The sequence below is a fragment of the Sorex fumeus genome, unplaced genomic scaffold (assembly GCF_029834395.1).
Source record: "Sorex fumeus unplaced genomic scaffold, SorFum_2.1 ptg000008l, whole genome shotgun sequence".
Taxonomy (NCBI): Eukaryota; Metazoa; Chordata; class Mammalia; order Eulipotyphla; family Soricidae; genus Sorex; species Sorex fumeus.
In genome coordinates this window covers 76710745-76733859 of record NW_026606065.1, presented here as the reverse complement: position 1 = coordinate 76733859, position 23115 = coordinate 76710745, and the positions used below count along the sequence as shown (strand labels likewise).

General features: G+C 38.6%; 1 protein-coding gene across 2 annotated transcripts in view; it reads left to right on the top strand.

The window, feature by feature from the left end:
* ENOX1 (ecto-NOX disulfide-thiol exchanger 1) overlaps positions 1 to 23115 on the top strand; it is a 470609-nt gene that overhangs the window by 41890 nt on the left and 405604 nt on the right. For both annotated transcript variants that reach the window (XM_056109825.1, XM_056109824.1), the window contains exon 2: positions 22705 to 22811. The gene's annotated coding sequence lies outside the window, so the exon portion shown is untranslated. The remainder of the gene's footprint in view (positions 1 to 22704; positions 22812 to 23115) is intronic.

The window sequence follows — 23115 nt, the reverse complement described above, 5'->3', positions numbered from 1 at the left end:
TTTAGGGTAAAAAACCCTGATTTGGGGGGTGATATTGTTCTATTATTTGTCCTGAAATTATCAGACACCAGGGCCAGATTGATAGTAAAGTGGGTAGGGTGGTTTCCTTGCATGCAACCAACCTAGTTTCGATCCCCGGCATCCAGTATGGTCCCCCAGCACTGCCAGGAGTGATTCCTGAATGTAGAGCCAGGAGTAATCCCTGAACATTGCCAGGTGTGACACAAAAAAGCAGAAAGAAAAAAAAAAGAAAGAAAGAAAAAAAGAAAAGAAATGAAGTGATCAGACACCTGAGGTGAACAGTATAATCTAAATTTGAATCTCTAAGGGAACATTTCTTTATTACAATAATGGAAATAGCAGGCAGGTCTCTATAGTGTGTGGCCCATGGAGTGAACCATGGGTGGTCTCCTGGGCTGCCTGGGCAGCAGCTCGCAGCACTGTGCTGCTCGCTTACGTCTGGAGCAATTCATCAGCACCAACCACATGCTGGTGCCAAATAGGTCATTGTAGCAGCAGAGCATGAGAACATACAGAACTCCTTATTCTAGTAGCATGGCCATTTCACTCCATTTGTGCCAATTATGAAAATGTCATGCTCTTTCTGGAATATGAATACTTGTTTGAGAGCAAGCTTTGAATTCACAGAGGTAAGGGAAAAAGACATACTTGCTCCCAAGGGTTTACAAAGCAACATTTCCATGGTTCAGACAAATAACTCTCTGTATCAAGGAGTAATGGGGGACAGAGGGGTGGAGGGAGGCGCAAGAGATCAGAAAGTATGTGGTTCTAACAGAATAGTTTTTGAGTGACTTCTGGGTTCTAGGAAGATGCTAATTCATAGGTCATACCAGTCTTGTGAAAAGAGATGTCACTGAGATAAGAAAAACTAGCAATCTCTATGAGGATATGAAATGGTGATATCCAGTGAGACCTTATTACCAGCAGCCATTAGCATACAACAAGGCTGCTGTTAGTTTTCCATATTTTATGAGATTTCCCGGATCAAGCCAGAAGCCTCTGGAACACGAGTAGCAGTTAATACCACACAAGTTTTTGTTTCTTTATGCAAAGCCGTATATATGTGTGTGTGTGTGTGTGTATATATATATATATATATATATATATATATATATATCAGTGCCAATGATATCCTCTCTGTCCTCCTGTGCCTTCAAAATGTTAAAGAAAATCAAAGGATGGCTAATTTATCTTTATCCCAAAGGTGATGGAGTGGCTTGATGATGTCTATGAAGGAATAACTTTAAATTTAAATGATAAATTTAAATGATTTAAATGATGTCTTATATACGAGGTGATTTTTATGTGAAGACTGTAAGAAGCAGCCTCAGGGATAACTAGATAATTATCCCTCTAACAGCAGGAATAGATGCCAGTGGGATTATAGCTGAAAGCTGTGGTGGATCAGCCTGGCCCTGGTGAATCACGGTTTGCCACATGGAGCACATAGCAACTGATCTCACTGCAGGGAACACCTCTCCCTGTGGTCTCTGCTGAGTGCTCGCTGGAGGCCTGAGTCTCTCCGGGCAGGTGAGAGAAGATTTCTTGTGCAAGAATTCAGGCCAAGACTGAGTGAGATTTTTGTTTACATTAGCGGCTGCAAAAATTTTGCTTTCTTCACTCTGTTCCTGAGATGCTTGCTGATGAGTGAAACGAAACCCATTAGTCCTGAGGTTATAAGTGTGTTGACTCCCTGGACCTCCATTGTTATCACTGAGCTCAGAACATGGAAATGCTCCTCACTTTGCCCCTGGTGATAGAATATAGGAGCTGGGCAGGTCTTAGAGCCACCAAGGGACACAAGAGAAAAATAAAAATCCTACTGTTTCCTATCTGGTTAAAGTTCTGTTGAGTTCTTTGAGCAAAACAAATTGTTGCATTTGCTTTTAAGTTTCCTAGGGCTACTTGTTTATCTGGAAATACTGAGGTACAAAAGTAAAAACTCTTTATAATCTAGTGGAGGAAGAAACTTATGTAAGCTTAAAAGTTCTGCTAGCATCGGAAGGATTTTTTTCCCAGGTTGACTGTATATATAGAAATATGCAATAAGAGAAAGATATATCTATATATCATAGAGAATGCTGTTGACTTCTTTTCTAATTTTTCTCATCTCAGGAGATCTTTTCTCCGTCACTAACCTTTTGTAATCTGTTGATTACCTGCCTCTACTTGAAATCATCTCTTTCTTTTGCTTCTGAAACAGCTTTTACTCTGGACTCTTCCTATCTGATGTGTATATTACATAACAAATAATGCTTAGGGATTGATGAAAGGGATTTTAGAGTAATCCACTCCTTCTTCAAATCTCAAAAGAGGAATTAGAAACCTTAGTTTCTGTACCCCTTCTTTAAAGATCTTCTTTGGAGTTCATTTGAAGGTTGTAGTTATACCTTTATTACCAATATGACTGAATTGACTTACCTTTGTAACCACAGGAATTTCTTAATATAGCCCCTGTTCAGTAAAAGTCCTCTTCAGTAACAGGCAAGGAGACAGCTGTGCCCCTTGCTATGGCTGATTATTGCAAACATAGCAGAATAGATGGTCCTGTGCCCCCTATGAATTTAGGTGAGGGAGAAAATGAGACGAATAGCCTCCATAACCCTTCCCAAATCCAAGAACTGAATAAATGACTCCTTCCTTAGGGAAATTAAAAGAACAGCAGAGCTTTTATTTCCTTGAGGAGTGGACATGCCTTCCTCTGGAGGACTGGCCGGATAACTTTTCCTAACCACTCAGAACTATAGAGTATTTTTAGATAACATCTTGCTAAGGTAATTAAATAGATACATTGTTACAGTGGGGACAGTAGACTCCCTCCTTCTGTGCTCATTTGATATTTCCTTCCCACCAAGCCCCTCAACCTCTCTTCCCTACACCTCCCACTCAGAAGGCCTCTGAAGACTTGGCCTCCAAACCACCCCTCACCCTCTCAGAGTCTCCATGCTGAATCCACGATGTAAAATCTCTGATCTGTGTGTTTTTCAGTCCACATGACCATGTATGACACCGACATATCTGAATAGCCACATAATTTAAAAGTTTTAATTCCTTCACTGTTTGAAGTTTTATTCTTCTTCCATATATTACTTAAGGATTTTAGATGCCTTTCATCTCTAAGCAATCAATGCGTTCGTTTTCTGTCTTCTTTCCTTGGTTTTCATTAGCTCTCTCCCTCTATCTGTGTGTGGCTTCCCCTACCTGTGTGTGGAGCTCCTCATGGTCCTCAGCTCCAAACCCTTTCTTTCTCCAGCTGTGCCCGCATTTCTTCCCAACTTTTTGCTTTTTTCTGTGGCACATCACCATGACTTTGAAATTTGAACATCTTCCAAATAAACAAATTACATCTTGTGGAACCATCTTCTCTTTTTGTCCCTTGCCTTGGTCGCCCTATTTTCTTTACCTCCTAAGTAGAAAACCTCAAAGTTAACCTCCCTTATGTTCAGTCCTAAAATGTTTCAGGTGCTAAGAAAACAGTAAAATTGAGGTCAAGTTCTTATTTTCAACCAGATCTCAGATAATAACTTAAACTAATTAAAAGAGCATTATATAAATATTTATGGAAAATAAACTAAACTAACCCAGAGAAGGGATTAAGTTTTACAAGGGTATTGTTAAGTGAAAATGTATGAAGAGGATTTTCAAAACTAGGTTGGAACTGGTGAAGTTAAAAAAAAAAGGATAAACATGCACAAAAAAATCACAGAACTAGAAATACTATATTGTGGTGATGACACAGCTAAGGGGCTCACTTTGGACATATGGTTTTGTAGTAGATGAGGCTTAATAAGTCCAGGAGAGACTGGACAGAGAAATAGTATATGCACTGTTTAGGAGCTTAGGAAAAGTCATTGTCTCAATATGCCTCTCCATCCTGTAAAGTGATCTGCTTAGCATCTTTTGTCCAACTTACGGGCTGCAATGAAATAAAAAAAATTTCTAGAAGGGAATGAAGATCTGTGGGCCAAATCCAAGGAGACCCAGGGGAGCAGAAAACTAAGAATAACAGGTCATTTTCTTAACAGAGGTGTCTTTGGTGAATATCTGACTTTTTTGTCTTTCCTACTGTATATTTCTCTATTTCTCTCTTTCCTCTGTATCTCTATCCTATTATTTTTATTTATACTTATCTTCCCTCCTAACACTCACCCACATCCTTCCATCTGTTTGTCAGCTTGTCTGTCCGTCCGTCCATCCGTCCGTCCGTCCATCCATCCATCCATCCATCCATCCATCCATCCATCCATCTATCCATGAATACTACTTGTCTTTCAGGACTGGTTCATTTGTTTTTGTGGCATTCTATATAAAGGATCCCATTAAGAAAAATGTATGAGGGGTTAGAAGGGAAAACATGATTCAAAAATAATATTGGAAGGCCATTTTAAAAACAATGAAGCTTGGAAAGGGGTGAGGATATAGTCAAGAAATACCTCTTAAAGGACTTTTGACATATTTAAGATGAAAGGTAAGTGATGATGAATAAATGAGTAGATATACTCTTAATAACATACAAGTATTGTTATCCACTTTAAAAGAACTCATTTACTTTGCATAAAATACTTCTTTTAATAAATGATTAAGGATTAACTCTGAACCTGCAGATCAGCACTGATCACAGGTGTTCTGAGCAAAGACTTCCCTTTCCCACCACACCCAGCCTTCAACTTCTCCCTTCAGAGACCTTGGCACCCACTCCTAAGAGGTCCAGATTTACCTTTGAAACACAGTTCATTTGCTTTCCTCTGTCTAGACTTATTAATACAAGGTTGTAAAAAAAAACTGTAATGGTTGATGTAATGAAAGCAGTATATATGCTAATGGATATAATTCAACTAATTGATGTAAATCAACAAGTAAATGTAAGACCTTGAATTTTGGCTGAACTCTCCAGAAAGAAAGACAACTCCAGAGATTTATGCCAAGGAGTCCAGAATTGGTGGCTGCAGACTGCTGTGCTTCAGGAGGCTGTGCTCTCCTTACTTGGGTAGCTCTCTCTCTTTTCTCTGTTTGTTTCCTGGCTTGGCCCTTTAAACCTTGGGTGGAGTTCGCAGAGCTTTAAATAAAAGATGCTTGAGGGAGGTTGTCATGCTGACATTAGTTTGGCTCAAGTGTGACTTGTCTTTCTAGTGACAGAAATGACCGATTGAAGACTGATTCTTCCACAGGCACCCTACTGAGGATGACTCCTATTTATTAACTGAGTCTCAGAGTCCAATAGTGGGTGTCCTCCCTGCATGTCCTCCTCCGTGGCCAGTATTCTGACAACAGGTCTCATGGATATCAGGGGAGGGAAAATGATTTCTGGATTAGAGGCGAAGCATTTATCTGACACCTTTGATCAAAACATTGTGACTGTAGCTATCTACTATCTGATTTAACTTCAGGTTATAAATAATAGTGCCAGGTGTCAAGGAATGGGGAGAAGGGGCTGAGTATTATTCTATCACAAAGAAAAGATCCATCATCTAGGGATTTTTTAGAATATATTTTGAAAATACCACAGATCAGCATTTTTACAGGAGAGCAACATTTTCTGTGGTTTTTAGAAACCCAAAGTAAACATTTTTAAATGTCAGAACACTTTAAACCCCAAACAAGTTGAAATTTCATTAGAGAGTAGACTGACTAGAATTCACAAATTGAAAGACCCTGTCACATAAAATTTATTGTCAACAGGAAACAAGAATCCAGGCAAAAGCATGTATACAATTCAGAAAATATCTAGCTCTGGGCTTCTAGCTTTTAAACTCAAAGACATTTAAAGTTACATGATCTCACCCTGGCTTATGTGATCCTGATTTACAAATCTACTTTATAAAGTATATTCTTTTGCCTTACATCTTTGGGCTGTGAATCAAACAAGAACATGTTATTTAAGTACTTATATCTCCTCTACAAAACTCTCCACTATACTAAGGGTATCTCCACTATACTAAGGGTATTTGTGATTTCCATCCTCCTACTTTTTCTGAATATATAAGGATTCTGAATATATAATGAATCATTGACTACATTTGGACAAGGGTAAAACTAACATCATGTTTATAATTTAAGGCAATTTTAATTTTTTTCAAAAAACTTCTTGGCAAGCACTCTGCTTATTGGACATGATTTTGTTCACTTTAAAGCATAATTGGTGTTTAAAACTGTTACAGAAAAGCCAAATAAAAAAATAACTTATTAAAGTGATGATCATTCAGTTTTAAAATAATAATAATTCATGTGAGAAATGAGTGTTTAGGAGAAGAAAAGTCACTGGAGTTTGATGTGATATTAGCATTACTGTGCTGATTCTTCAGAGTTTCATGTAGGGAATATGCCATGCTATTGACCTTCCTGTTATGAATTAGGTTATTACACAATTTTTATTCCAAGTATCCAGACCTCTGATTTTGCAGTCAGGGTTTAGTTGCAGTTTTTTTCTCCATCTGCTTTGTGAGTTTAAGAGAAATTCTTGGAGAGAACTTGTAGAGAAATATGGGAAAGGACATGAAGGTACTTTGTTCAGATTTTGAATAAACAAATTGAAGAATTGGATGAAATACTATTTTCCATTGGCTCTTTTTATTTCTTTGAGGGAAGATTATTCCTTGCATTATTATTTTAGCTGATTTGGGCGTAGACACTGAAAATACTAATTGACAGTACTTTAGTTATAATTGGTTGAATAAAATCCCTTCAAAAGTAGAAATGGAACCTACTTACACTTAACAATGCTATGAATTTGCTGAAGAATTTTCACACGTGAATATTTAAACTCATTTATTTAGAAAATAAGTATGTTTAACAAGTCACTAAACTTTTAAAAGATTATCTCTTTAGATCTGAGAATTGAAAACAGTGTCTTAAAATTATTCCTTTTCAAAATTACATCATCCTCCTAAATAAATGGACCAGTAGAAATAACTCCAATTCCTTCATCACTTAGTTTCTACTCTAAGAAATATTAGTTCATTCCCCCAATAACCAGTGTTTCTTCTTTGGAAATGTATTTCTTGTTCTGATTCAGATAGGAGTACTTTAACAACAAGAATACATTCTAACAGAAGACAGATATGATATTGCCATTAAGAACAGCAACATACACATTCTAAGCACATAATACATTTATTCATTTTGGATTTATGTATTAGCATCAAAGTCATTGCTGTAACAGGCATGCAATTATTTGACCTATGTATTGATATTTTGCCCTAAAATAATATCCCTAAAATGCTTGAAATGTCTAGAATTTGTGGTTCTGGTCATTGAGTTTTGTCCCCACTAGTTGTAGGGAAACCATTTTTTACAAGACAGTAACAAGATGTCATAAGAAATTTGGTATTAGATCTTTTAAAAAATGAGGAAATCTATTGTTAAATATAGTCTGACCCATTAATTCATGCTGACAATAACAAATGGGGAAAAGTGTAAATATTAGCATCTCCAGAGCAACTTAAATTTGTTTGTATAAAGGTGTCTAATTATAGCAGTAAAAACATTTGGTTTAAATTCTACTTAGGAAAACAGACTTTTTGTAAATTTCCAATTCTCAATTACCACCAGTCACATGTTATTTTAATAATATTATAAGCATGGCAATTGTAAATAAGCCAATATCAGGGAGGGGCCTGTAAGTCAGCCCAACCCCTGCCCCCCAGACCTACAAACACAGATGCACATGAACCAAATCAGATCTTCCCTCAGGCCCCAGGATGAAGGCACCTAGAGTTGCATCCCCAGACAAACCAAAGTATTCCTGCTAACTCACATTATACGTAGTTGGGAAACAAACATAGGGACTCTCCAGTACCAGATGATGTCACAGATCTGGGAATGGCTCCATCCAAGCACACAAAAGCTTTCAATACTCCCTGAGGTAGAATTTTAGATCACAATGGCTAACCTAAACTGAGAAAGAAATAAAGAGAGAAAGATAAAAGAGTTGACTAGAGCTTTAACAATGAGAGAAAGGGTATATTAACTTCAATCAGAAGTCACTGCACTGATGAACATAGTAAAAGTACTAAAAAGCACAATAGTGGAAACAAACAGCCAATTTATAGAAGCAGGGGAACACATCAGTATGCTTGAAGACAATTTTAAAAAGGAATTATAAAGCAAAGAACAACTGTAAAAAAAAAACCACAATGACGGAAACATCAGAGATCTATAGGTAATAAGAAATTAAAGCCAAAATTCTCCGCAAATTGAGGATTACTTCATATACTTACATACAAGAAGCTCAAAAGTCCCAAGCAGATTCAACCTGAACAGAAAATTACTGATACATATAATAATTAAAATGGCAAGATAGCCAAAGATAGAGCCATAATCCTCTATCATAATAGAGCATAGCAAAATATCACATACAAAGTAGTCTCTTAAATTTCAAATGAAATCCAAGAGCAAGGAGGAAATGAAATGATATTGCTGTCATAGTAAATGAATTTTGAATCCAAACAGACTAGGTTACCTTTCAACTTTGACAGAGTGAAACAACCCTTCATTGACAGAGAGCAACTAAAAAGTTTTTGGACTTGAAACCAGTGACACAAGATACACTGGAGGATATTTTATGAAGGTAAATAAAATGTCCTCAGCCACCACCATGCTGAGACCACTCTCCGCACACATGAAGGTACTGGCAGAGGGACAAAGCCACGCCAGTTCCGGGGCCGAGATCTCCAAGCCTACTCGGATTGGAGTCGAGCATCCTCCACCCAGATCCTCCAAATTCCAGTAGGCGGGGTCACACCCACCACCTGGCCCCCTGGCGCCGTGTAATCCCATCAAAGGCCAAGACTCAGAGACTATAAAATCCAGCTCCCGGAACCGTGCGACCACATTCGTAGCCACGCGACATCTTATCAGGACATCTTTTTATGACATCTTATTATCTCATTCCTACTTTGGACAAACTTGCAGGCTATCGAATGTAGCCTGCCCTCAGGGCAGAGTCTGGCAAACTCCCCGTGCCGTACCAAATATGCCAAATACCAGTAACAATGATGGGTCTCATTCTCCTAAAGAGCCTTGAATATAATCTCAGGGTTAGGATGAAAGATACGTTACTGGGGCCTGCTCGAGGCAATCGACGAAAAAATAAAATGTCCACATAAAGTTTATCCTGACATACAAATCCACATAAAATTGTAATGAATAACTTTTTAAAAATAATTTAATGGAATTGGCCTGCACTCACTAATCAAAAGACAAAAAGTGACTGGGTAGATCAGAAAATTTTAAAAAACAAATCTGAACCATCATGATGAAAACAGGTTCAAAATAAAAGGCTCGTAAAACCATCATATAGGCAAACAGTAGAGTTAAAAAGACTGGAACAATTTTACTGGACTGGCACAGTTATATCAGATGAAATTACTCCAAAGAAAAAAATGAGAGTAAATATTGATGGTTGTTATTCTGTAAGCAAGGGGAAGATTTCTGAAGAGTTAATGCTCTTCAGCACATACCAGCCAAATGAGAATGCTTCAAGATATGTGATGCAGGTAATATAAGGCGTAAGGGAAAAGGCTGACAATAGCATAATAGTAGCAGTAGATTTCGGTACCACCCTCCCACCCTGAGATCAACTAGACAGAGAATCAGTAGCAAGACAGAGGCACTAACTTAAGAAGAGGAAGAACTAGGCCTAATGGACATTCCAGGGCTCTCCAGCCCCTAAAAGTTGCCTATGCCTTCTTTTCCAAAGCACATTAGTCATTATCTAGGATCTACCACATGCTGGGCCACAAAACCAGCCTACTTGACAATCAAACCTAGCCATAGTTTCCCAGTCTTGGTTTTTGTAGGTCACTTACCCTGGGAATTTCTTATTTTGTCTAAAATGCTTATTTGAAAGTTCACAGACAAAATAAGGAGACTGAAAGTAGAACTTGTTCCTACTCTAAATCATTTATGCCATAGTTGTGCAGGAATGGATTAAAACACTCACTGACATGCTCTGTTTCCTTCACTTATCCCCTCCCTACAAAGCATAGTCACAAAGAGCTTCTTTTTGTTCGCGATTATGACTTTTCTCTTGAAAGCAGGCCCTAGTCATAGGTATTAATAAATTTGTTCATAGAATGAACAAATGAATGGAAAAGGATAAGGTGGATGATGGTGGGGTCGGAGAGATATTACAGAAAGTAGGACATCACCAGAAGTAATTCCTGAGAGCAGAGCCAAGAATAACCACTGAGAACTGCTGTGTGTGCCCTGCCCCCCCCAAAAAAAATACATGGATGACATAATTTCTTATCAGCTTTCCCAATTTATCCTTAGGAGCTGCAGAAGGCAATGTGGAAAGTTGGTTTTCCTTTCTCTGATATTGTGAGCATTTCCCTGAAACAGGTGTTTTGTTTTGCTTAATTTCAAATATGGCCTTCAGGATAAAACTTTTGAAGCATAGATTCCCTTTCTTAAGTTACAGATTAGCTCTTGTTCTGTGATAACAGCTGATTCCATTTGTTTATTGAGTGCAAAGAATAAGTAAACATTTTTCTTAAATAACAATTTTGAGTCACTTGGGAGTTAATATCTTGGCAAGCTACACTTTTGTCCAAACACAGCCTTCTATTGCACTCACATTAGTTTACTCATTGTCCCTAAGGTAATGAGAAGGGATTTATATTTAAAATAAGTTTTTTTAAGTTTATTTTGCGATTTTGGAATATGCACCTTTATCTTTGCTTTTCTTCTGTTTCCTACTCAAGCCCTGCCCATTCCTTGCAAGATTTCTTGAGTGTTCCTTTTGGGCTGTCTTTTCTGGGACCCCATAATACTTAAATGAAATATGTTGGGCGTGATTTTACTCTAATTTATTTATATGGCTGTCTATATTAATAAAACAAGTCTCACAATGGAGATGTTACTGGTGCCCGCTTGAGCAAATCGATGAACAATGGGAGGACAGTGCAACAGTGCTACTAATTATTGTTACTGCTCCAGAGTTTTAAGTATTTAAAGCTTCCCAAGTACTAAGCACTATGCTAAACAGTTACTCTTTTTACCTCACAGTTGTTTTATGACGCAATTTAAACAATAATACCCAATACTTATACCTAACAACTTCATACTTTTCTGTTTCAAATGCACAAGCAGTCTGAGCTCCAGGAGGTAAACTGGTTCTAGGAAACAGATAATCATCAAGGTGCGGGTATGGCATGTGGAGGATGGTAGCAATGGTCAGAAATTGCGTCTTGCAGTCGTGGGCAACAGTTTGTTGGTGGACTTGTGTCCTCTCATTTGCTGAGCTCACGGTGTGCCAGATTACCCTGCATAGAGTACACCCTCAAGAACATACATTAGGTGCTGGAGCGATAGCACAGCGGGTTGGGCATTTTCCTTGCATGCTGTTGACCCGGGTTCAATTCTCAACATCCCATATGGTCCCCTGAGCATCACCAGGAGTGATTCCTGCGTGCAAAGCCAGGAGTAACCAACCCCTGAGCATCGCCAGGTGTGACCCAAAGAGCAAAAAGAAAAAAAAAGAACATACATTAATGGAGACATAAGGGATAGAATGCAAAACCTCTGAACATAAGGTCTGTCAGTATGAAGGTGTAAGTGGAAAATGCTCTGTCCCAGCAGCACCGCACTGCGGACCATAAAGCCTGACCTACTGGCCATGAACCCTGATCCAGATGTTCGGCCTACTCAGCCAGACGAAGTAGGTTGGGGAGTGGCCCCGGGCCCTAAGCACTAATTTAGTGCCTCCACTCCCCTACCATAAAAGTTTTAAAAACAAGACAAATGCTTAAATTAGTTACATTTATCAGACCAATGCGATGCTTTCCTGTATCTGCCTTTTGATGTCACTTTGTTCGGTTCCTAATTTCTCTCAGAATTGATAGGGAAGGAAGAGAACCAAATAAGAGTAAATATATATTGTTTGCTGCTCTCAGATTCACTTAAGAAGCAGGGCACTGGTGGAGGAATGGGTACTCTATCATTGTATAACTGAAACCCAAGCATGAAAGTTTGCAAGTTTACAACTGTACCCCATAGTGTTTCACTAATAAAAATTAAATTAAAAAAACAAACAGAAAAAGCAGGGACTTTGGGGTCAGGATTCTGAAATGTTCAGACTGCCATGGGAGAGTGAACATGTCACAGAGGCCTTCTGGGACTGTGAAACTTTGTAGGGGGCGTCCACCTCTGAGACCTTGTTACTTGAACACCTGAACATGAGAAAGGAATGGCTGGAACATCCCACTCATTTCTTATAGTTATTAATGTGCTTAAAATATGTTTTTATAAAAAAATCTCTTCCTAATTCCTCCAAACAAAAGCAGCAAATTCAACAGACAAAAAAAGAAGAAAGAAAGAAAGAAAGAAAGAAAGAAAGAAAGAAAGTTTGCAATACAATTGAAAATGGGCTAACTCCCTGAGCTAATACATGGCTAACTAAGGGGCTTCCATGTGTCAAGCAATAAAAACTCATAAGCAAGTAGAACAAAATAATTGAAGAATAGCAATGGTCAATTCACCAAATTAAAACAACAACAAACTTTATTGGCAATGGAAGAAAACATTTCAGATAAGTTAATGTGCTTTGACTAACAATTGTACAGTTTTGGAAACTTTGGAAAATTGTCTATTTGAAAAGCATATTGCATCTTCTTTAATAATAGTTAAAACTTGAAAGTAAACAATGGGGTAAGTTATTATTTTGACCTGATCCTGCTGCTTGGCCAATCAAAAAGAGCATGCCCTTCTCTGAATGGGAATTTTCTAGATAGATGAGCATATCTTAATGAAATAGATGTTTCTAAATAGTATTAAGTGTATGCCAGCAAGTATGGCAAATGTAAAGCATGTATGCTTTTTTTACCAAGAACTACAATGGAGACATTTATGGTTATTATCTCCAGAAACTGTAACAGATGGTGAGGGAAAAGCTTATATTTTCTACTTAGTATCACCAGAACCAGTTGAAACCTTCACTGTAATCATCCACGTTGCTTTTAAAGAAAACTCCTAGAGTACATTTAGGGGACTTAGTAAAGAGGAGTGTTTCAGTATTTTTGAAAAGTTACCAAAAACCAAAAAATTTTTTACTCTTGTAGTTCATACTTTTGGCATGTTATGATTTTTCTTAGAAGTTAAGGTGTTTTTCTTTTTATAAATTATAAATACAGTACATATTGCTTAACTCCTTTCTGACTCATTCTCTTCTATTTTTTCAATTATGATCCTTGTTTGGATGGTTATTATGTAAAATTATTTACATATATGTAAATATATATGTATTTCCGAAACAACAGCAAATGTTCATATATACAAGCATTCCTTTACATCAGTGCTTCTTCAGCTTTTTTACTATTCATAATTCCTTTTGCCCCCCAAATTTTTATGAAACCCTGGATATATAAATGAATAAAATAAGCATATAGATCAAATATTGACTCATAATTTATAAATTATAAAAATTATTTTAAAACAATCACTGTAGCACTGTCCTCCCATTGTTCATTGATTTGCTTGAGTGAGCTCCATTGTGAGACTTGTTGTTACTATTTTTGGCATATGGAATATGCCACAGGGAGCTTGCCAGGCTCTGCTGTGTGGGTGGGATACTCTCGATAGCTTGCTGGGCTCTCTGAGAGGGATGGAAGTATCGAACCTGGGTTGGCCGCATGCAAGGCAAACGCCCTACCTGCTGTGCTATCTATCACTCAAGCCCATTAAAAAAATAAAGTTTAACAATCCTTGTGATACATTTAGTTAAGCATCCCCCAAATGAAGTCGTGAGCCACAGTTTAAGAAGCAAGGATTTTGGGGGAATGAGAAATAGTAGAGTGGGAAGGGCACTTATCTTGCACTAGGCTAATCTGGGCTTGATCCTTGGTACCCCATTTATGCTCCTTCCTCCTCCAGGAGTGATCCCTAAGTATGGAGGCTGGGATAAGTTCTAAGCATTGTTGGATGTGGCCCCAGACAAATCAAAACAAGACAAAAACGGCAAGGATTTACAGAAGTTGAGTCAATTGCCTAAGAACCAGCAATGTCTAAATCTGCAAAAGCTGCCGTGAGCTTCGGGGTCCATGGATTTAGTTTTTGGTGCCATTGACTCCTGTGTTTTCTTGTACATCTTGTAGAAAATAAGACTGCACATAATACTGGATTCTAGTGCTGTTTATAAGAAACTGAAAAAGGAAATAGTTTTAGTAACAAAGTACTGAAAATGAAAAAAAAAAAACAATCTCATTGCCCAAACTATGAAAAAAAACAAACTCATTGCCCAAACTATGAAAATAGCCAGTTAAGAGAGCAAGTGTTTGGAGGGGCTGTTTTTGTGGCCTGTGACCCTTGCATATTTCAGGAGTCCAAGGGCATTGGCCATGTCCAGCTCTCATGCACAGCCCTGCATCTTTGTGTGTCTTTGTGCAAGCACAGCTGCATTCTACCGAGGCTTGCCAGCAGGCCAGATGTGTGTTTTTCAGATTTAGCTGAGTGAGTCCTGCAATGAACTGAGAAAGTATCTCTCATAGTAACATAATTTTACCCTATTTGTGGCAGTTTCTTTTGTTTGTTTTGTTTTATTCTGGAAGCTAAACATTTTGTAGAGAAGAGGAACAAGAGATAGGGATGCTGGGGAAAAAAAGAGAAGAGTTTTTCTCTTGTTGCTTTTTAATGGGTCAAGGTGTAATTAAAGGATAGAGAAATAAATGATTGAATGGAAAGATCAGATACTCATTAGAAGGCCAGCTGGTAAAGGAAAGGCAAATGTTTTATTAAATATCTAGTCGTTTTCTTCTTTCTTTTATTTTTTAATGATCATGGGGATTGGACTCAAGGCTTTATTGAACTTTATGCAGAGCCTGAATTCCACCAGTAAGCTACATCCTTGGACCTCTAGCATTTAATGTTAAAAATCTACTCTGAAAACAAATCTCCCATCTATGATTCACTGTAATGATCTATTTGCCCTTTACCTAGAAGAGTACAGGAAATAAGTATGGAAAAATAATGAATTGTCTGACCTATTTAGTGTTGAAAAGTGGAAGTGTTTCCTTGTCATAGGCATAGGCAAAAATAAAGTCAAGCCTGCCAGAACAGCTAAGGCACATTAGTGACCAATTCCCTGTGACTGGTGAGAGAAATGCAAAACCCAGAGCCCTTCTAGCAGCGTTCTGGCTCCTTCAGTTTAGGGCAGGACTTTTGGTCTACCCTGATAACCCAGCCAGCTATGCCAAGCCTCAAGGAAGTGAGAAGCCAGCTAATTGTTTTCCAATTAACTGCTGCTTGAACAAGGACACCCAAGGGAATCGTTCACCCTGGAGACAGAAAAAGTTTTTTCCACCATCCAAGGTCAGTCACCAGCAACGACTGTTAGCCTTTGTGCTGAAGAACTGATACTACAAAGAAAGGTACCTACAAAGCACAAGAGGGCAGTGGCCAACGAACAGCCTAGCAGAATCCTTCTGAGTTCTTCCAGAAGCACCCATGGCAGCCCACTTGACGACACAGCTCTGTGTTGGTATTTTAGCTCCCAGAAGGCATCCAGGAAGCACACACCACCATGTTGGTAGCACTGGCTTGTGGTGCAATACTCATGAATGATCCCTCCAACCTGTCACGGCCCCATCAATGCCCCAACTCTCCTTTTTATTCAGGTTCCCACAATGGGACTCCTGGTATGGGTTTGCTTAGTCTTCCCAGGGTAAGAAATGTGCCTGGCTCCGTGGCAGTGTACCAGTTCTAATAAACAGCACAGACCACATCAATATGACCCTCCTAGCCAGCATAGCCCCCTGCCTCTTGTGTCTCACCCTTCCTGCTTTTCTTTTGTTTATCCTGATTTATAGCTGAAAATGAACCTTAGGATTTCAGCCTGCCTCCTTCAGCTGCTGGAAACTCAGCAGGGTTCGGACACTTGAGCAGTCATTCCTGTGGCCCGTTGACCTAGATGGTTGAAGCAGGGGGTTCTTTTTCTCTTCCTGACCCTGACCATCACTCTGAATGATTCCTTGAGCATGGCCCCTCTAGAATGTTCCCATGTCTGTATATAGCCTGAATGAGTGCCACCACCTTGAAGGATTCTGTCCAGAGTCAGATTGGTCTGAGGTTCAGGGCTTCTGGCCATTGGCATCTTTGCCCCTTCCAGCTTGGATGGCCTCCCACACATCAGGAGGTCTTTTCTCAGATGCCCATTTCCACTCCTGTGTTGACACTAATAACTAGAACTATCTTCTGAGTGCTCCTATCCTGTCAGTGTGGCTTGGTTCTGAGTCTTTTAAAGCCCACCTTCAGCAAGAGTTAGGCGTCCCGATGGCCTCTGACTTCTTGATAGCATCTATCCACTCCTGAGCAGAAATAACACTTTCCTGTCGTCTAACGCATAGCCTTCTGGTATCATTCCTGCCTGCCAGTGCTCCAGGGTTTGGTAATGTCTTGAGTAGTCTCCTGACTCTCAGTTTCTTCTCTCACTTTTTTTCCTGGGCAAACCGGACAGTGCTCAGGGCTTTCTCCTGGTTCAGCTCTTAGGAATCACTCCTGGTGGGCTCGTGGGACCATATGGGAAGCCATAGATCAAATTGAGGCAGGCCATGTGCAAGGCAAATACCCAGCCCTCTTACTATCACTCCAGCGCCTTCTTCCACTTTAAGTAAAAATGCTTCCTCCTTAAAAAATGGGATGGGTATTTGATCATTGTATAATCGAAACCCAAGCACAAAAAATTGTAAATCTACAACTGTACTTCATGGTGTTTCACTAATAAAAAGAAAAAAAAATCCGGGAAAAAAATGCTTCCTCCTCCAGGCCCATGAAATCCTGCCACTGCCCACTCTTGCTTGATAACTACCCACATTTGCTTGGTATGCACAGGCTATCCCCGGCCCTTTCTGACCTACATTGTGGATTCCTTTTGCTGTGCTCTCACCTCCTAGTCCTCTCTGCCCACTGACTGGGACAATCATCGTTATCTTTACCACCTTCTCAAATCCTATCTAGTTCTGGATATTTTCCCTTTCTCCTAGCAACCCCCAAACCAGCTTGTTACAATACTGTTAATGATAGGGTTTTATGCAACCAGTGTTTCAACACCCTCCGCCAGTGATAGCTTCTCACCACCAATTGTCTCAGAGAGGGCTGATCTCAATTCACTGGGTTTTGCGTTCTAACCTTACTCTTGTTATTGCTATTTAAGTTTAAAGCATTGTATGCTTTGATTATCAAACTATTTGAGGGTGGACATTCTCCTTAAATCTAAACATTTTCTTTAATTACCATTAGGCATATTCCTAAATGTTAAGTTAAATAATAAGGGGGCTGGAGAAATAGCATAGTGGGTAGGGTGTTTGCCTTGCATGTGACTGACCTGGGTTCGATTCCCAGCATCCCTTATGGTCCCCTGAGCACCGCCAGGAGTAACTCCTGAGTGCAGAGCCAGGAGTAACCCCTATGTATTGCCAGGTCACTGTCACTGTCCTCCCGTGTTGTTCATTGATTTGCTCAAGCGGCCCAGTAACAACTCCATTGGATACTTTGTTGTTACTGTGTTTGGCATATCGAATAAGTCCCGGGTAGGTTGCCAGGCTCTGCCATGCAGGTGAGATACTCTCACTGGCTTGCCGGGCTCTCTGAGAGGGGCAGAGGAATAGAACTCGGGTCTGCCATGTTGGCTGCGTGCAAGGCGAAGCCCTACCGCTGTGCTATCGCTCCAGTCAAGCATTGCCAGGCAAGCAAGCTGCCAGTGCCAGGTATGATCCCAAAAAAGCAAAAAAGTAATAAATAAATAATAAGAATAAGAATAAATAAACATTTTTTTGGTGGTAAAAGTCTTGCCTACGTTAGTTGCTGCTTTGCCCACCCTTTATTATTAAGTCTCCTGAAATGACATTTTAGTGTCAGCTATAAGTTGCTGTGAAGGTTTTAAAGAGTTTAGGTAATTTGAGCCCACAAAAAGTACAGTGTTTTTAAGTAAACATCATATCTATAATTAACATTGCAGTAGAGTCAAACCAATATAGGTGTCTGTATTCACCATCATTTCTGTTAATAGGAAGATTTAGTGATAGTAATGGAAAGCTTAATGATCTCTTTATTTATCACTGCAAAACACTCTTTGCTACATATTTTTAAAAATCCATAATATATCAAGTTATAACAGTTGGAAAACTAAGTGTAACTTTTTATTGCTTGATTGTTTTCCCGGAGACATCACAGAATTAGAGAGGTTAAAGATTTAGGAAAAGATACTCTAATTTAGGTCTCTCGATACAGTGAGAGCTCACTTTGGGACACTTTTTACCATGTTTTGGATGTCCGTTGGCATCAAAGTACTTTTCATTTTCTAAGACCATCACCAAGGGAGAATATTTTAAGTAAGGGAAGATTTGAGAAGATTAAAACCGGTTAAATGGAGGAGGAGGTAGATGATAACTGCGGAACCTTCCTCCACTTTGATTTCTCTTCTCTGTGCTATCTCTGTGAAGCAGTATGTCATCCCTCGCTGCAGCGGGGCAGATTCATACATATTTACCAGTTGCAAATTATAAATGTGCAGCCCAGAGAGCAGCAATGTTCTTTGTCTTTCTGCTTCTCTTCCTGCACTGATGATTCAAGAACTCTTTTAACATTTCCAGAATTTGTGACTGGTTTCATAGCTTGTCATTTTCTTTGTACACCAATTAAGTCTTTGTATTTTCCTATACAATTTGGGAGCGAACCCGTTGGCAAACAGAGGTTTCCTCCACCCTGAGCTGGAACTTTGATACAATAATTTAATAACGTACTAGGAGAAATATTGATCCTGCTAATAGCTTCTGCCTTGCCACACAATGTTTTATATTTCACTCCACTGAAAGACCGCATTCCCTGCCTCATCATCTGATTGACCATAAATGCTTTGGCCTTTCCTCAGCAATTATCTCCCTTACCAAAGCAGTGGATAAAAGTCAAGTATTTATAGACTAATTAGTGAAGTCAACATATTCAAGTAGAGTACTTTACATATAATATGAGGAAGTGTTGTAGAGTACTAGGAAATTGGAAAATTTAGATACAAAGCAAAAAAAAAAAACAAGTGTTGAGCACACCAATGGCTAAGCACACATATATTTTGTGTGGTTATTAGGAATGCAAAGACAGTATTGTAATAGTAGCACTTCTCATCCGTAGTTGCTGTGCTTGATTCTAATGTCTTTTTATAAAACTTTTGGAATGTTACCAGGTTCCACAGTCATTCTAGGTTCATTTTAGAGGTTACTATTTCAAAATAACTCTGTGTGGGTGGTGATATATATCACTGAGTGTAAGTCCTCTGGTAGAAAGACATGTTAAAAATACAGGTATGATATTTTGTTATTGTGCGGCTACATTGTACTTTCAAGTCTTACTTGTCTCAGCTACAATTTGCCCTGTTTTGAAAATGTTACTGTGTTTAACAAGAAGTTCATGAAGTTGGGAGTCTAAAAACCAGGTTTGATTCTTGGCTTTGTAGCCTGCCTCTGTGTCCTGGTGGTGGTTGCACAGTCTTGGAGCATTGGTTTCATTTGGTACTAGAGATCTAAACTATTTGTACATACTTGATGAAAATAACGGAGGTCTAATTATTTTGTACATTGTACTCCATAGACATATGTCTTTCCCCCAGGTTTTATTAAGCTGTACTTGACATATAAATTTGTTTAGTCATACAACCTGATGATTTGATACATACATCTCTTGTAAAATGATTAGTGCAAGCATACAAGTTCAGCCTCTCTTCATTCCCGTAACTGTCATTTTCATTTGTGTGGTGATAACATTTCTGATTGACTCTCTTAACAACTTCTAGCATATTATATGACATTGTTAATTAGAGTCACCACTAGATATCCAGATTTATTCATAATAAAATTAGAAGATTTTACCTTTTGAATAACTTTTCCCCATTTCCCATCTCCGTGCTCTGGTGAAAGCCACTATTTCACTCTCCATTTCTATGCATCAACCTGTTTAGGCTACATGTATGAATGAGAACATACAGAACTTATCTTCCCCTGTCTTACTTATGTCATTTAGCATTATGCCCTCAGGTTCATCTCTGTTGTCACAAAAGTCAGAATTTTTTTCTTTTTATGGCTGAGTGATATTATATTTTATATTGGTATGCATTAATATTAAATAGAAAGATGTAATGCTTGAATTTAATATTAAAATTACATTTTATTCACCTCTCTTCTGTACTTGTCTCTTGTCTTTTGGGGGATAACAGTTCTAACTAGAATTGTTTCATTGTGTTTTTGATTTGCATTTCCATGATAGTTGATGACATTGAGCACCTTTTTGTTTATCTGTTGACTATTTGTAAGTGTGTGTCTGCATGAAGGAAGGTTGGAATGTGCATTCAAGTTTTCTGACTATTGACTAAAAAAATGTTTGCTACTTATTTATATGAAATCTTTATACATTGTTGATTTTATCCTCTGATCATATTTTTCCCATTCTGTACATTTTATTTTGCTGATTAATTCTTTTGTTTTGCTCTTTTGTCTGATGTTAATTTTTGTTTTTGTTGCTTATCCTATTGATGTAATATCTGGAAAATTGTTGCCAAGACCAATATTAAGGAGATTTACCTCTGTTTTCATGTAGTATTCCATGTCTTACATGCAGTTTACTTAAGTCTTTTACTGGAAGTATAGAATTAGAGAGTAGCTCTCAATTGTGTGCTCAAGGGGACTGGGAACCACTCCTAGAGTACTCAGCCCACTTGTACTTGGGCATCCCGTTATGTGGTACTGTTCAGACCTAGCTGTCTTGGGGACTACCAGACTCACTCAGTACTACTAGATAGGCGAATGGTGCATTTGGCATCAGACATTCACTCTAGCCTTTTGAGCTGTCTCCTCAGCCCCATATGTCTGAATCCATTTTGAATTGATATTTATGTGGAGTGTAAGACAGCAATCTTTTGAAATTCTTTTGCATGTGGATACCTAGTTTTCCCAACATTTTTGAAGAGACACCCTTTCCTCCACTGTAAGTCCAGGTACTCCCATTGAAAATCATTGATTGTAGTTTGCAATAGAGGTTTCAAGTGCCCATCATGTTTGGTCTATAGTCTACTTTCAGTACTCATCTCGCATCCTGAGCGAGTCCTCCAAACACCCTTTACTTGGTGTTCCTTTCTCTTTCTGAGATGTCTTTTCCCCCCGCATGTGAGGCCAGGGTGTGGGAGTGGGAGGACTACTAGGATCACTGGTGGTGGAGAATGGGCATTGGTGGAGGGATGGGTACTCAATCATTGTATAATTGAAACCCAAGCACAAAAATTTGTAAGCCTACAACTGTACCTCATGGTGTTTCACTAATAAAAAAAAAATCATTGTTTGTATTTATAAGGCTAATTCCATTGATCGGTATATCCATCTTTATGCCAGCACCATTCTATTTTGATTACTGTAAAACTAAATTTAAAAATTAGGAGGGGCTGGAGCGATAGCGCAGTGGATAGGGCGTTTGCCTTGCATGCGGCTAACCCAGGTTCGATTCCCAGCATCCCATATGGTCCCCTGCGAACTGCCAGGAGTGATTCCTGAGTGCATGAGCCAGGAGGAACCCTTGTGCATCGCCGGTGTGACCCAAAAAGCAAAAAAAAAAAAAAATAGGAGGTGTTAGTTCTCCATCTCTGAAAAAGTCTTTTTCAAATTTTCTTTTGTTGTTTCCCCTCTCGGAGAGCCCAGCAAGCTACCGAGAGTATCTCGCCTGCACAGCAGAGCCTGGCAAGCTACCCGTGATGTATTCGATATGCCAAACACAGTAACAACAGGTCTCATGATGGAGAAGTTACTGGCCCTGATCAAGCAAATTGATGAACAACAGGAGGACCGTGACCTTTTACTGTTTAGAGTTCCATATAATTTCAGTATGGTTTTTCCCTACCTGTAAAAAAAAGTCTCTGGGATTTTGATAGTGATTGCATGAAAACTGTAGATCATTTTGGATAGTAAGACATTCATTATAGTATTGTCATTCAAGGAATAGCTTAAAATTTCTTTTTACTTATATGTCTTCTTATTTTATTTAATCAATGTCTCATTATTTATACCACCTATATTTTGAACTCTTTGATTAAATTTATTACTATTTTTCTAGTTTTAATTCTGTATGAATCAGATACTTTTCCCTGTTCTTCAAAGAATTCTTGTTTGTGTATGATTTTGTTAGTTTTGTATCCCGTAGTTTTACTTACTAAATTCTAATGATTCATGATGTGACTCATTTTATCATTTATGAAGAATGAAAGGTTCCATCGGTTAGAGACAAATTCAGACAGAAATAGGATTGCATCCCAGACTGCTGTTAAATTCGTAATGTTATCTTAATTTATTCTGTTTTTGCTCCTGGTTAGATATGTATCTGGGTCCTCATGCCCACTTGTGTTTTTGTATCCCAGGTAAATTATAGGAAAGTGAAAAACATCCATGGATACTTCAAAGGAGATTACAAATTCTTTTTGGAAATAAGAGACTCTTTTATTATCCAAGAACCACCTTAGTTATAATTATATTTTTAAAGTAGTTCTAGTGCACTTGAAAGAATTCCTTGTAACTTCTTACAATTTTCTAAGCCTAGAATAACAATAACAAAAACAACACAACCATTTGCCTTCGGGAAGCTTTGTTGTGTGCTGATTCATGCCATGGTTGTTTGTTTACTATCCTGCACTTCTTTCATTCCTCCACTTGTCATTATCTGCAGGAACCAACAATTTATAAAACCAGAAACCAAAGCAAAACTGAATAATACAAATGACATCAAAAAGGAAGGAGGCAGATCTGTTGGAGTGATCCAGTCTTAAGGAACAGGTGAGTCATCTGACCACAGAACTTTTCTTTGGGGGCTTTGTAAGAGCAGCTGAGTATCAAATCCAGTCTGTTTCAGGGGACTGCAGCCTGTTTTACTTCTTTGTTTTGTTTTATGAAATGTAAGTAGGTGTGGAATCGTGAGAGCTCTGAATGCATTATTAATTTTTCTTGTGACATATTCATAGACTAGTCAGTGCAGTGCCCCCCCACCATTGAGTATATGTAGCTAGTTCTTGATCCAAATAGAAATATATAAGTTCCAATTTTTGCTGTATTTCTGTTTATGTAGCTTCCTAGGTCCTCA